The 11,621-nt window shown below is 39.7% G+C and overlaps 1 pseudogene across 1 annotated transcript in view; it reads right to left on the reverse strand.

The window, feature by feature from the left end:
- Positions 1–1,339: 1,339 nt before the first annotated feature.
- LOC108312152 overlaps positions 1,340–11,621 on the reverse strand; it is a 15,857-nt pseudogene continuing 5,575 nt past the window's right edge. The window contains exons 3-4 of the transcript XR_005202062.1: positions 2,781–3,757; positions 1,340–2,475 (exon numbers count right to left, since the gene is read on the reverse strand). The product of XR_005202062.1 is annotated as a bromodomain-containing protein 7-like (transcript). The remainder of the gene's footprint in view (positions 2,476–2,780; positions 3,758–11,621) is intronic.

Raw genomic sequence — 11,621 nt, forward strand, 5'->3', positions numbered from 1 at the left:
CATAATTAATTAATAATGTCTACCACAGATGAAGGCAAGGACGTAGTGCCACATGTACCCAGTATTTTCTCTCCTGGTCTAGCTCAATATGCTGTTTACTCTGTCCTGAAAAGTAATACAGCAATAAAGCTTTTGAAGGCATCCCACAGAGTCAGGGTATGGGTTTACCTCACATCTGTTAGAGGAGAAGCAGAAATAAATGGAATATGGCAAAATGCTAACAAACCTGTACCCAAGAGTTAGAGCATTTACCTTTTTCCATCCCCTATGGAATATTCACACAATTTGACCATATGTTGGCCATAAAGCAAGTATCAATAGCATTTAGACCACATTCGAAAACCAAATAGGAAAATAAAAGTAAAACCCCTCCTATGGTTTGAATGTTTGGGTTCCCTATAAAATTCGTAGGTTGAAATGTAATCCCCATCATGATCACGTTGGGAGGTGAGGCCTTTAGGAGGTTATTAAGTCATGATGGCAGAGCCCTGATGAGTGGATCAACGCCATAATGAAAGAGCAAGTTCAGCTCCCTTTGCCTCTGTGCTCTTCTACTCTTCTGCCATGTGAGGGACAGTATGTTCCCCCTCCAGGGAATGAAGGATTTTGTGATCTTGAGCAGAAAGACCAGGCGCCAAACTTGCCAGCACCTTGATCTTGGACTTCCCAGCCTCCAGAACTGTGAGAAATAAATTTCTGTTCTTGATGAACTACACAGTCTCAGGTATTCTGTTCTAGCAGCACAAAATTAAGACAACCCCTAAACAATTTGATAGCTGTGTGAAAAACTCACTGTATATTTGAAGTTTTAAAAACATGCTTCTGAATAATTTACATACTCTCTGACATAATTTATTTGTGCATTTTGTTTGCCTTTTCTTATATGAATGCAAGCTTCATGAAGTTGAGGAGCTATGTTCATTACGCCACCCACAGCCTATGCATAGATCTAGCCTTGTTTGAGTTGGGGCATAATGAATAAATGAACGAATGAATGTCAACGCTTATGATATTCTATTTATAAAGTAGTTGAAGGGAAATGCATAACCTTAAGAACATATATTAGCCAGGAATAAAGACAGACTATGATTTAAACATTTACCTTGAAATATTAAAAAATAAACAGTAAATTGACAAAAATTAGAGTTTCTTAAATGAGCAGAGTTTAATGGAATGTAAATAACCAGGAAGAATCAGAGGACAAAACAATTATCCGGGGCATATGGTAGTTTTTGGCAAAATCTATAAATTTTTAAGAAATAAATAATCCTATCTCTTTTTTTTTCCCCAGGTCCAACTTTATTACCTAATACAAGTCCAACCTATGGAACTTTAAAACTCACTGTTCCAACGTTAAATTAAAAACACAATTTATAAATATTTAATATCTTCTGAAAAGTATTTCTAAGTTAAGAATGAAAAAGTTTGTATATAATGTATAATCAAATACCAGGCGGCCTCAACTCCCACCAGCTCCACACTCAGCAACATCCATCGTTTTAGGTTCTTCAATATCTTCTGTCAAATCCACAAAGTTGTTTTCCACGACGGGCGAAGGAATGGAAATCCCCATTGCTTTCTGAACTGCATACATGCTTACGATATCACCTGGAGTTACTTGCTGTACAAGTTCTTCAAGATTATTGGTCACTTATTCGGCAAGAGGCATTTCTCTATACGAGGGACCCAAGAGACAGATCATGTTGGGAGGGGGTCTGGTGCTCAAACGTTCATTCTAGGCTTCCTGAAGCTCCCTGAGCAATCTGGTGGTCTCAAGTTTCTTCTGGAATACTTTACCTTCTTCAAAGTCAAAAACTTCAACTGGAATGCCAAAGTTTGCTACTGCTTTCAGTGCTATGAGCCTGTCTCAGAGTCCAAACTCCTGCTGGCTCTATTTCTGTAATCTCCATTTCTTTTGCTGTGTCAAGTGTCCTAGTACGGCCTTCACCTTCAGGCGATGACATCTCCAACTCTTGTAGAGTCCTGGAATGCCCTCCTTTTGTTAAAACATCCAGCAAAATATCTGCCAAGACAGATGGACAATCTTGGCACGTGGCCAAAAACTCACGAATGCTGAAATTGCTTGGAAGATCAGAGTCTTCCCCACAGGTTGAATAGATTAAATCAGAGTCATCCTTGCTGATATTTGCGTTGCAGAAGAACCACAGGGCTGGTAATTCAAATATAACACTGGAGTGACTTTGTTCCTTTTATCCTCTTTGAACCCCTGCAAAGTATTCACTCCAGGCTGAAGTCTTCCAGTTGTCATTCCCGGGCTCACAGGGCAGTAGCCTGGCTCTCCTACAATGGGATCCACAGGATGGAGAAGTCCCAACGTCCTTGTTCCATCTGGTTTTGTTCTTTCAAATTTGCACTGACTGTTCACAAGCCGCCTGGTCAGCTTTCTTCCAGATTCCCTCAGGATGCGGTCAAGCCGCTCCTGCTCTCTCACTAAATTACTGCTTTTAAACTTATCTTCAAGTGTATTTTTTTTTTTTTTTTTTTTTTTGAGACGGAGTTTCGCTCTTCTTACCCAGGCTGGAGTGCAATGGCGCGATCTCGGCTCACCGCAACCTCCGCCTCCTGGGTTCAGGCAATTCTCCTGCCTCAGCCTCCTGAGTAGCTGGGATTACAGGCACGCACCACCATGCCCAGCTAATTTTTTGTATTTTTAGTAGAGACAGGGTTTCACCATGTTGACCAGGATGGTCTCGATCTCTTGACCTCGTGATCCACCCGCCTCGGCCTCCCAAAGTGCTGGGATTACAGGCTTGAGCCACCGCGCCCGGCCTCTTCAAGTGTATCTTTGTCTTTCTCTTTATTTTATTTGCTGGGACTCTTGAGGCCTTGTGTTTTGGCATCTCCAGAGTCCTCTCTCTCTCTTGCCCAGCAGCCTCCATCCTCTCTACTCTGCGAGGTGTCTGTTCTATCTTTCTGCAAGTCAGCCATGAAATCTATGCTCTGCTTCAGGCTCTGCATTCTTTCCTGACTCAGAGTTTTCATCCCTGAGTGCGACAGCTTCTTTGCAGCTTTCTAATAAATGGTCTCTGGTTTGTTGTAAATCACGGCATTAGTGCACATTAGTTTGAAGTTATCCTTTAGTTCTTCTGTGGACTGGTACTCGTTGGTCTTGATCTTTCCTTGCATGGTACTGAAATCCATTGGGTGTTTAATGATCATGGAGCAGCCAGGAGCAACACAATCAGTCACAGGAAATGAAAAGAAAGCACCTGGATCTTTTCTCTGCAATGGTCTCATCAAAGAGAGGCAATTGATTCAAAGTTTCGCTAAAGAGCTTGTGAGGGGCTTCTCAGGGGGCAAGCCTAATCTCACAGGGCCATGACACTGCAGGTCCTTTTCTGCATCATTCTCCACACGGTCTCGATGTCGCTTCTTTTTATCCTCCTTAGCACTTCTCCATTTTCTCCCTTTTTCTTCCCTTGCAACCTGCTTCTCTCCTTTCTTTCTCTTTTTCTACTTGTGTTTGTCATGATCGTTCTTATCTTTGAAGAGGCTGGAGTCATGCCCTGAGCTGCCCGTGGAGAGTCCAGTGACTTCGTTTCCTCCTACTTTGAGGACGAGCTTCAAAGCCTTCTCTACACACTCCTCGTAGAGGTGTTTGTCTGACTTTTGTGCTTCTGGCCCATGTCTGACCAGGCCCCGGTGCCCGCCCCCAGCGCCAGGCCCAGGCCATGCAGCCACTTCAGATCTGGGCCAGGCCAGCTGGGCACCGGAACGGGGCCCACGAAACCCCACGCTGCGAGGCAGTGGGAACAAATAATCCTATTTCTTATAAAACATTTTGAAAGAATAGAAAAAGAAGAATGGTGCAGTTGGTTTTAAAATAAAATATAACCTTTATATCAAAGACAGGCAAGAAAAGTTATGTCCATCTCATTTATAGATATATGTGTAAAAGTTTTAAACAAAATATTGGTCAACAAAAATCTAACAGTATAAAAAGAAACAGAAACCATAACCAAATAGAGTTTGTTCCAGGAACGTTAAAGACAGCATAACATTAGAAAATCTATTAATGTAAGTTATTATGTACCAGATTCAAGTTGAAAAATAACCATCTTCATGTAGGCAGAAAAAACATTCAGTAAAATTTCACATTCATGTGTTAAAAGAAAAATGTTACCAAACCAGGAATAGCAGGGGAAATTCTTAACAGCTGAGGCAAATTTGCACTTGATATGACTGTCTAGATATGAAAATCAAGACTATCGAGGGCAAACTATCATTTTTTCTTAAAAAATTATAAATACAAAGTCAAATAAAATTAGCATATTTGAACACTCTCAACAATGAGTTAGAAAACATCCTTTTAAATGTCTTATTCATAACAACAAACAGAAAACAAGCTTCTACAGAATAAATGTATTGAAAGACGTGTTGTGATGGGGACAAATATAACATTTAATTAAAGGATAGAGATGAAGATCATTTGGAGAGCAACACCAGGATCATGAAAAGATGCACTATGATAAAGATGAAAATGTTCCAGATTGATCTATACAATGAATGCTTCAATCAAAATTCAAGCAGATCATTTTTCATAACACTTGACAAGCAGACCCTAAAATTCACAAAGGCACGTTGAAGCCAAGAATAGCCAAAACAATTATGAATAAGAAGAATAAAGATGAGACACCTGTAAGATGTTAAGACTGGTTATAAAACTTAAATAAAAGAGGGTCGATCTGGTGTTGGGAGAGACAATTAGAACAATGTAAAAAATAACCACGAAAACAATCCAGAATAAGGATGATGTTTGCAATGCACAGAACTATATATACAAAAAATTCCCAAACTCAGTAAGAAAAAGACAAAACTGAGCAGAAAGATGAGCAAAGGTTGTGAATAGCAATTGACGCCTGAAGAAAGCAAATCTTCCACAAACGTTTTGAACAGGTGCTTAAGGAAATGCAATTTAAAAAATCATCTCATAGCCATTTAATTATGAAAGTTTCTTCATAAGGATGTGGAAAATTCATATTTTAATACAGCTGGTGGGAATAAAAATTTAGAGAATCATTTTGTAAAGGAATGTGGAGTCATCTGCTTTGTTACACTGGTTCTAAGATGTTCTTCCTCCACCTCCACATGTACTGACCCCCACTGCCACCTTTTAACATTGCCTACATCTAAATGCATCTCACAATTGCTACTTTCTTAATATTTTAAATAACGTTTTGGGTGCAATTTACACTAGACGGCCTCTTCATTTACATAAAATATGTAGTAAATTAGAAGATGTTCACCCTCTGGATCTAGCAATTTGATTCCTAGATATATTTCTAGAAGAACTCATATCTAAACACAAAGATATATATAATGCTATCATTGCCAAATTTGTTTTTCTTTTAAAAGTTTTGCTCTAAGAAGCTAAAATATTGATTTCTTTCATGCTTATTTCAGTAAAACTGCTGTTGCCTAGACACAGAGAAAAATGTATTACTCCCCATAAGAGGTCTAGAAGAGTTTTTATTTCCTGACTCAATAATGATCTCAAGAGCTCAGATTTATTCCATTTCTCTGCTTTTCCACAGCTGGCTTTTTGACCCATTGATTTATACTTGCACACTTCCTGATCCCAACTTCCCTACTTTAACAAGTCCAAGAGCTTCAAATGATCACATTATTCTTGCTATTGTTTTAATTTTTTTATTTTGAACTAATTATAGGTTCCCAAGAAGTTGCAAATATAGTACAAAGAGGTCTTGTATAGCAATCACCCAGTTTCTCTCACTGGTTAAACCTTCCACAACTTTGAACCAATGTGAGAACCAGGAAACTAATATTGGCACAATGTGCATGTATATAATTTTATGTCATTTTCTCACATATTTAGATTCATGAAACCACCACCACAATTATTTAAAATCAAGACGGGGAGCTATTCCATCACCGCAGAGATTTCACTCACGCATGCCTGTACAGTCTCAACCATCTCCCTAATTCCAAATATCTCCTAATTCCTGGGAATCACTATTTTGTTTTCCATCTCTAACATATTTAGTAGTAAAACATAGCAACTTATTTTGCAAAGCAGCAAAAATAAGATGGATGGATGGATGAATGGATTAAAGGATGGAGATATATGGAGTGATAATACAAATATAGCAAAATGTTAAAGAATCTGGGTAGAGGGATTATGGTTATTCAACACACAAACTCTTTACATATGTCTGTATACTTGAAAATTTTCATGTGGGAACCAAAGTGATCTAAACGTCCACCAGTAGGGAAAAGAATAAGTAAATTATATTTCTACAATAGATGATTTTATAGCATTTAAGAAGAAGGAACTAGATCTTCATGGAACAATATGGCTAAGTATCAAACACATTATATTGAGTAATGAAAAGGTACATATCAGAATAATTTACATGGTGCAATTGAAGCTAATACCTACAAAATATCAGAAAGGTAACCACTCCTTTGAAGTTGTTTTTTTCTATTTGTTTTCATAATTATATTATTGTGTAATAACATCATGTGTGACATCTGGATATTGTCGAGAACATGGGTGCATGCTATATTCTTTTTATTTACATATTTGGGATGCTTTACTATTAAAGAAAATTCAAATCAAAAAAGAAACGCCACATAGGTCTGCATATGGTAGAAGATACTGGCTCAAAATTAGACTTCAGAGAACTGTGAGTCACCTTCTACATATTCCTTTTATAGTCTCTCAAATAATGGGACACATTTACCAATTACTTTACTTTAAAGAAGAAGGTACTTCTGGGAGAAAACACATTATTCTGAAACGGCCTCAATCAATGCTAGCTTTGGATGTTTATAGAGGTCCCATGACAGAATCAGTAAACAAGGAAGCAGATAAATTTAACACACATTTAGTAATTATTCCTGGGAGTATGGCCTTACCACTGCAAGCGTTGGTTATCATTATAAATAAAACCTGTAAAGATACTTGAAAGTGAAACAGACTAAGAGCTTGTATTGTGTAGTCAACAAACAGATATACACAGAACAGACGTTTTTTTAAAAAGCTGTTCATGCTTTTCTTATCACAGAAGTTAAGATAGTGTTATCTCCAGGGAAAAGAATGCGTTTTGATCTTTTGAGGACCTGGAAATATGCTATTTCTTTGTCTGGGTGGTTATGACAAATGTGTTTGTTTTATAATTATCCATTAGCCTTTCACATATTTTGTGGGTATCTCTGTATTTTGTTGGTTGTTGTTGTTGTTGTTGTTGTTATTTGAGACACAGTCTCACTCTGTTGCCCAGGCTGGAGCCCAGTGGTGTGATCTGGGCTCACTGCAACCTCTGCCTCCCAGGTTCAAGCAATTCTTGTGCCTCAGCCTCCAAGTAGCTGGGACTACAGGTATGTGCCACCATGCCCAGCTAATTTTTGCATTTTTAGTAGAGATGGAGTTTCACCATGTTGGCCAGGCTGGTCTTGAACTCCGGACCTCAAATGATCTGCCCGTCTCGCCTCCCCAAAGTGCTGGGATTACAGGCGTGAACCACCATTCCCAGCTATTTTGCTATGTTTTACAATAAAAGAAAAGGTGTCCTAAAGTTGTGCATATCAGTGCTTGTGGGTTGGAATACAATTTCCAGTGAACTCAAAAATTGCTAGATCTGAAGTGCTTTGGATGAAAGTGAAATTAGCATGCTCAGGAACATTGTGGGAGGGATTGTACCAACGTCAGTTTCCTAGTTTTGAGTCAGGAAAATGACTCAAAAGTGTCCCCTGTCATGCCAGAGAAAATCATATAGAAAATGCATGGAAAAATTGGAATGATTTACTGAAATAGAAGAAAAGAAGCCCTATATCTAAACTACAATTCTGTATATAATTTAAAATGTATGTGTAACTAAACACAAACTTGCTATTATCACTAGATATGAAGCAATGTTATCAATATCTCACAACTGTAAAAATGTACTTTGGCTAAAAGTGTTTAAAGAGTGAAGAATCTTCGAGAAAATGATGATCACCCTATATTTGGGGCCACCTTGTTTGTAGGCATAGACAGCTTTTCACAATTATGAAAGCTAACAGAGGATTTTTCTTTCTTAGACTGTACTGCAAAGACTTGTTTAAAAAAAAGTCGTATCTTGAAAGATCTTTACAAATCATCCATGTTTTTACTTTTCTCTCATGTAGAGCAAGAAAAGGAGGGGAGAGTTTGATCCTATTGAAGGAAAGATTGCCCCCTAAAAACCTGGAGATAAAGAAAAATAGTAGAGTTGTCAAAAAGATTTCACTCTCCCCACGGTCCTGATAGATATTTGTCAACTCCTGTCAGAATGGCTTGTCATTCTAATGCTTTGCTCTTCCCTGAAAAACAAGAAGCTACCAGCAGTAAGGCACAAGGGCAATGACTAAGATGCAATCTGCACATTTCTAACTCATTATGCAGGAGGGTGATACGCCAAGATAAATCAGGGTTAATGGGAAAGAGCTAATGTTTGGTGAGGAAATATTTATTATGGGTCACTATTGCATCATTTCAGAATACGGAAGGAGAGGATAAGTAAATTCATGAGATGGAACATGAAATTTTAAAAACATATTTATAATTCATGGAAGGCCAAAATATTTTAAGTCCCAGGACAGTTAGAAACTACCTTATTTTGGCTGGGCATGGTGGCTCACGCCTGTAATCCCAACACTTTGGGAGATTGAGGGGTGCAGATCACAAGGTCAAGAAATGGAGACCATCCTGGCCAACATGGTGAAACCATGTCTCTACTAAAATACAAAAAACTAGTCGGGTGTGCTGGCATGCACCTGTAGTCCAAGCTCGCAGGCTGAGGCAGGGGAATCACTTGAATCCGGTAGGCAGAGATTGCACCATTGCACTCCAGCCTGGCGACAGAGCAAGACTTTATCTAAAAAAAAAAAAAAAAAAAAAAAAAAGGGGACCAGGCATGGTGGCTCATGCCTGTAATCCTAGCACTTTTGGAGGCCGAGGCAGGCAGATCACAAGTTCAGTAGATGGAGACCATCCTGGCCAACATGGTGAAACCCCGTCTCTACTAAAAATACAAAAATAAATAAATAAATAAGCTGGGCATGCTGGTGCACACCTGTAGTCCCAGCTACTCAGGAGGCTGAGGCAGGAGAATTGCTTAAACCCAGAAGGCAGAGATTGTATCACTGAACTACAGCCTGGGATACAGTGTGAGACTCCGTCTCAAAAAAAAAAAAAGTAAAGAAACTACCTTATTTCGCACAATGACTTTGAAAATCACTAAGAACACAAAAAACCCTCATGGAGTCCACAAAACAATTTTTAAACAGAAGTGTTGTTTATCTGATAGTATAATACAAACATAAATTGAGCATCCTGATGATATATTTGCATAGCCTATTGTTAGGCTACCCTCTGGTGATTTCCAGAGACAAGTTCTTTCTGGTACTGATTATGTGAAACTGGTACCTTCCTATGGGACAACCAATCACAAAGTGTGAAAGTGATGTAAAATCTCCTTGATGCACCTACAAGGTTCACCGTGGGTGTCTATGGGAACTCCTTGTCAAAACTCTGTTTTACATGCTGTTAGTATACATAGTCACATACAAGTATGAAAGAATCATGCGTGGCCCAGATCTAGGGGAGATATCTGACAGTAGGGAGCTTGGGACTTCAAGAAGTCAAAAGACTAAATTGATAGGAAGCAGTGCTTAATGGACAGTAGGCAATCAATAAATATTTGTTGCATGCATGAAGTAGACTAGATGGAGGTCTAGGAGTAAGACATTTAAAATCATGGATACATATGAATCCAAGTATGCAAGAACTCAGTTGGCTGCTGGGGACTGGGAAAATTCCAGGGGTCTTTCCACTCACTCCAGAGAGGAGGAAGACTAGCTCAGCAAAGAACAGTGATGCAATCAGGCTATTGATAGTACTAAGAAGCGAAGTTTTCCAGTATAAGCATTTTATCCTTTGGATTAAAAAAACACTCAGTGGGCCAGGCACGGTGGCTCATGCCTGTAATCTCAGCACTTGGGGAGGCTGAGGCGGGCGAATCACGAGGTCAGGAGTTCAAGGCCAGCCTGGCCAATATGGTGAAGCCTCATCTCTACTAAAAATACAAAAATTAGCCAGGCATGGTGGCAGGAGCCTGTAGTCCCAGCTACTCGGGAGCCTGAGGCAGGAGAATGGCTTAATCCCAGGAGGTGGAGGTTGCAGTGAACTGAGATTATTGCACCAATGCACTCCAGCCTAGGTGATAGAGTGAGACTCCATCTCAAAAAAGCAGAAAAGAAAAATACTCAATGGTTTTCCAATTTTCATAGAAGAAAATCCAAGTCTTTACTATGATTGTGATTGCTCAACTTCTTCCAGAAGCAGATCCTGGAGAGGTGATAAGTAAATTCATGTGATGGAAAACGAAATTTTAAAAACATATTTATAATTCAAGGAAGGCCAACATATTTTAAGTCCTGAGACTGTTAGAAACTACCTTACTTCACACAATGACTTTAAAAACCGGTAAGAACACAAAACCATCGAGTCCACAAAACAATTTTTAGACAGAGGTGTGTGTATTTCATAGCACAAAACAAATATAAATTGAGCATCCTGATGGTATATTTGCATAGCCTATTGTTAGGCTACCCTTTAGTGATATCCAGAGTTCCTTCTGCTCTTGACTATATGAAACTGGTACCTTCCTATAGGGTAGGTAGGAAATATTCTTGTGCACGTGACTGATAAAGAAAGTGCTTTCAAGAGAGCTGGCTAGAGAAAGAGGAGGTAAGGAAGAATGTGACTTCAGGCCATGTTTTACCCTCAGCCTGACCCCGGGGGAATGGTGGAGCATAAATTGCATGTCAGAGTTTGTTCTGCCTCATGACAAGGAAACTAGGGACTTGTGCTCCCCACCAGTAGATTAACTGCTATGGGGTACCCCTGGGGTGCCAGCTCAGTTCTCAGGATAGGTGAGGTGGTTCCAACAGACCAAGCGCAATCCTCTGAAGAAGGTTGCACATGCCAGCCATTAGCAGCAAAGCACACAGAAGCTGGCGGAGGTATACACAGAGCTATTAAAAGGGACTGGAGGAGATTTGGGAGGGGAAACGTATATTTCTGCTACAACAGTCACTTACAAGCCCACATGATGATGTTCTGCCAAGCTCTCTAGGTCTCTGTATTAGCCAAGGTTCTGCAGAAAACAGAACCAATGAGCTACATATATCTATCTATCTCTCTGTCCCTGTCTCTATCTCTCTTTCTATCTATTTACCTGTCTGTCTGCCTGCCCTTCCATCTGCCCGCCCATCTATCTGTCCGTCCGTCCATCCACCACCCACCCACCCACCCAGCCATCTGTCTATCATCCATCTATCTATCTATCTACCTACCTACCTACCTACTTACCTATTACCTACCTACCGACCTACCTATCTACCTACCTACCTACCTACTTACCTATTACCTACCTACCCACCTACCTATCTACCTACCTATCTACCTACCTACCTACCTACTTACCTACCTACCTACCTACCTAACTACCTACCTACCTACCTACTTACCTATCTACCTACATACCTACCTATCTACCTACCTACCTACCTCTCTACCTACCTGCCTACCTACCTACCTACCTATCTACCTACCT

The sequence above is a fragment of the Cebus imitator genome, unplaced genomic scaffold (assembly GCF_001604975.1).
Source record: "Cebus imitator isolate Cc_AM_T3 unplaced genomic scaffold, Cebus_imitator-1.0 Scaffold122, whole genome shotgun sequence".
NCBI lineage: Eukaryota > Metazoa > Chordata > Mammalia > Primates > Cebidae > Cebus > Cebus imitator.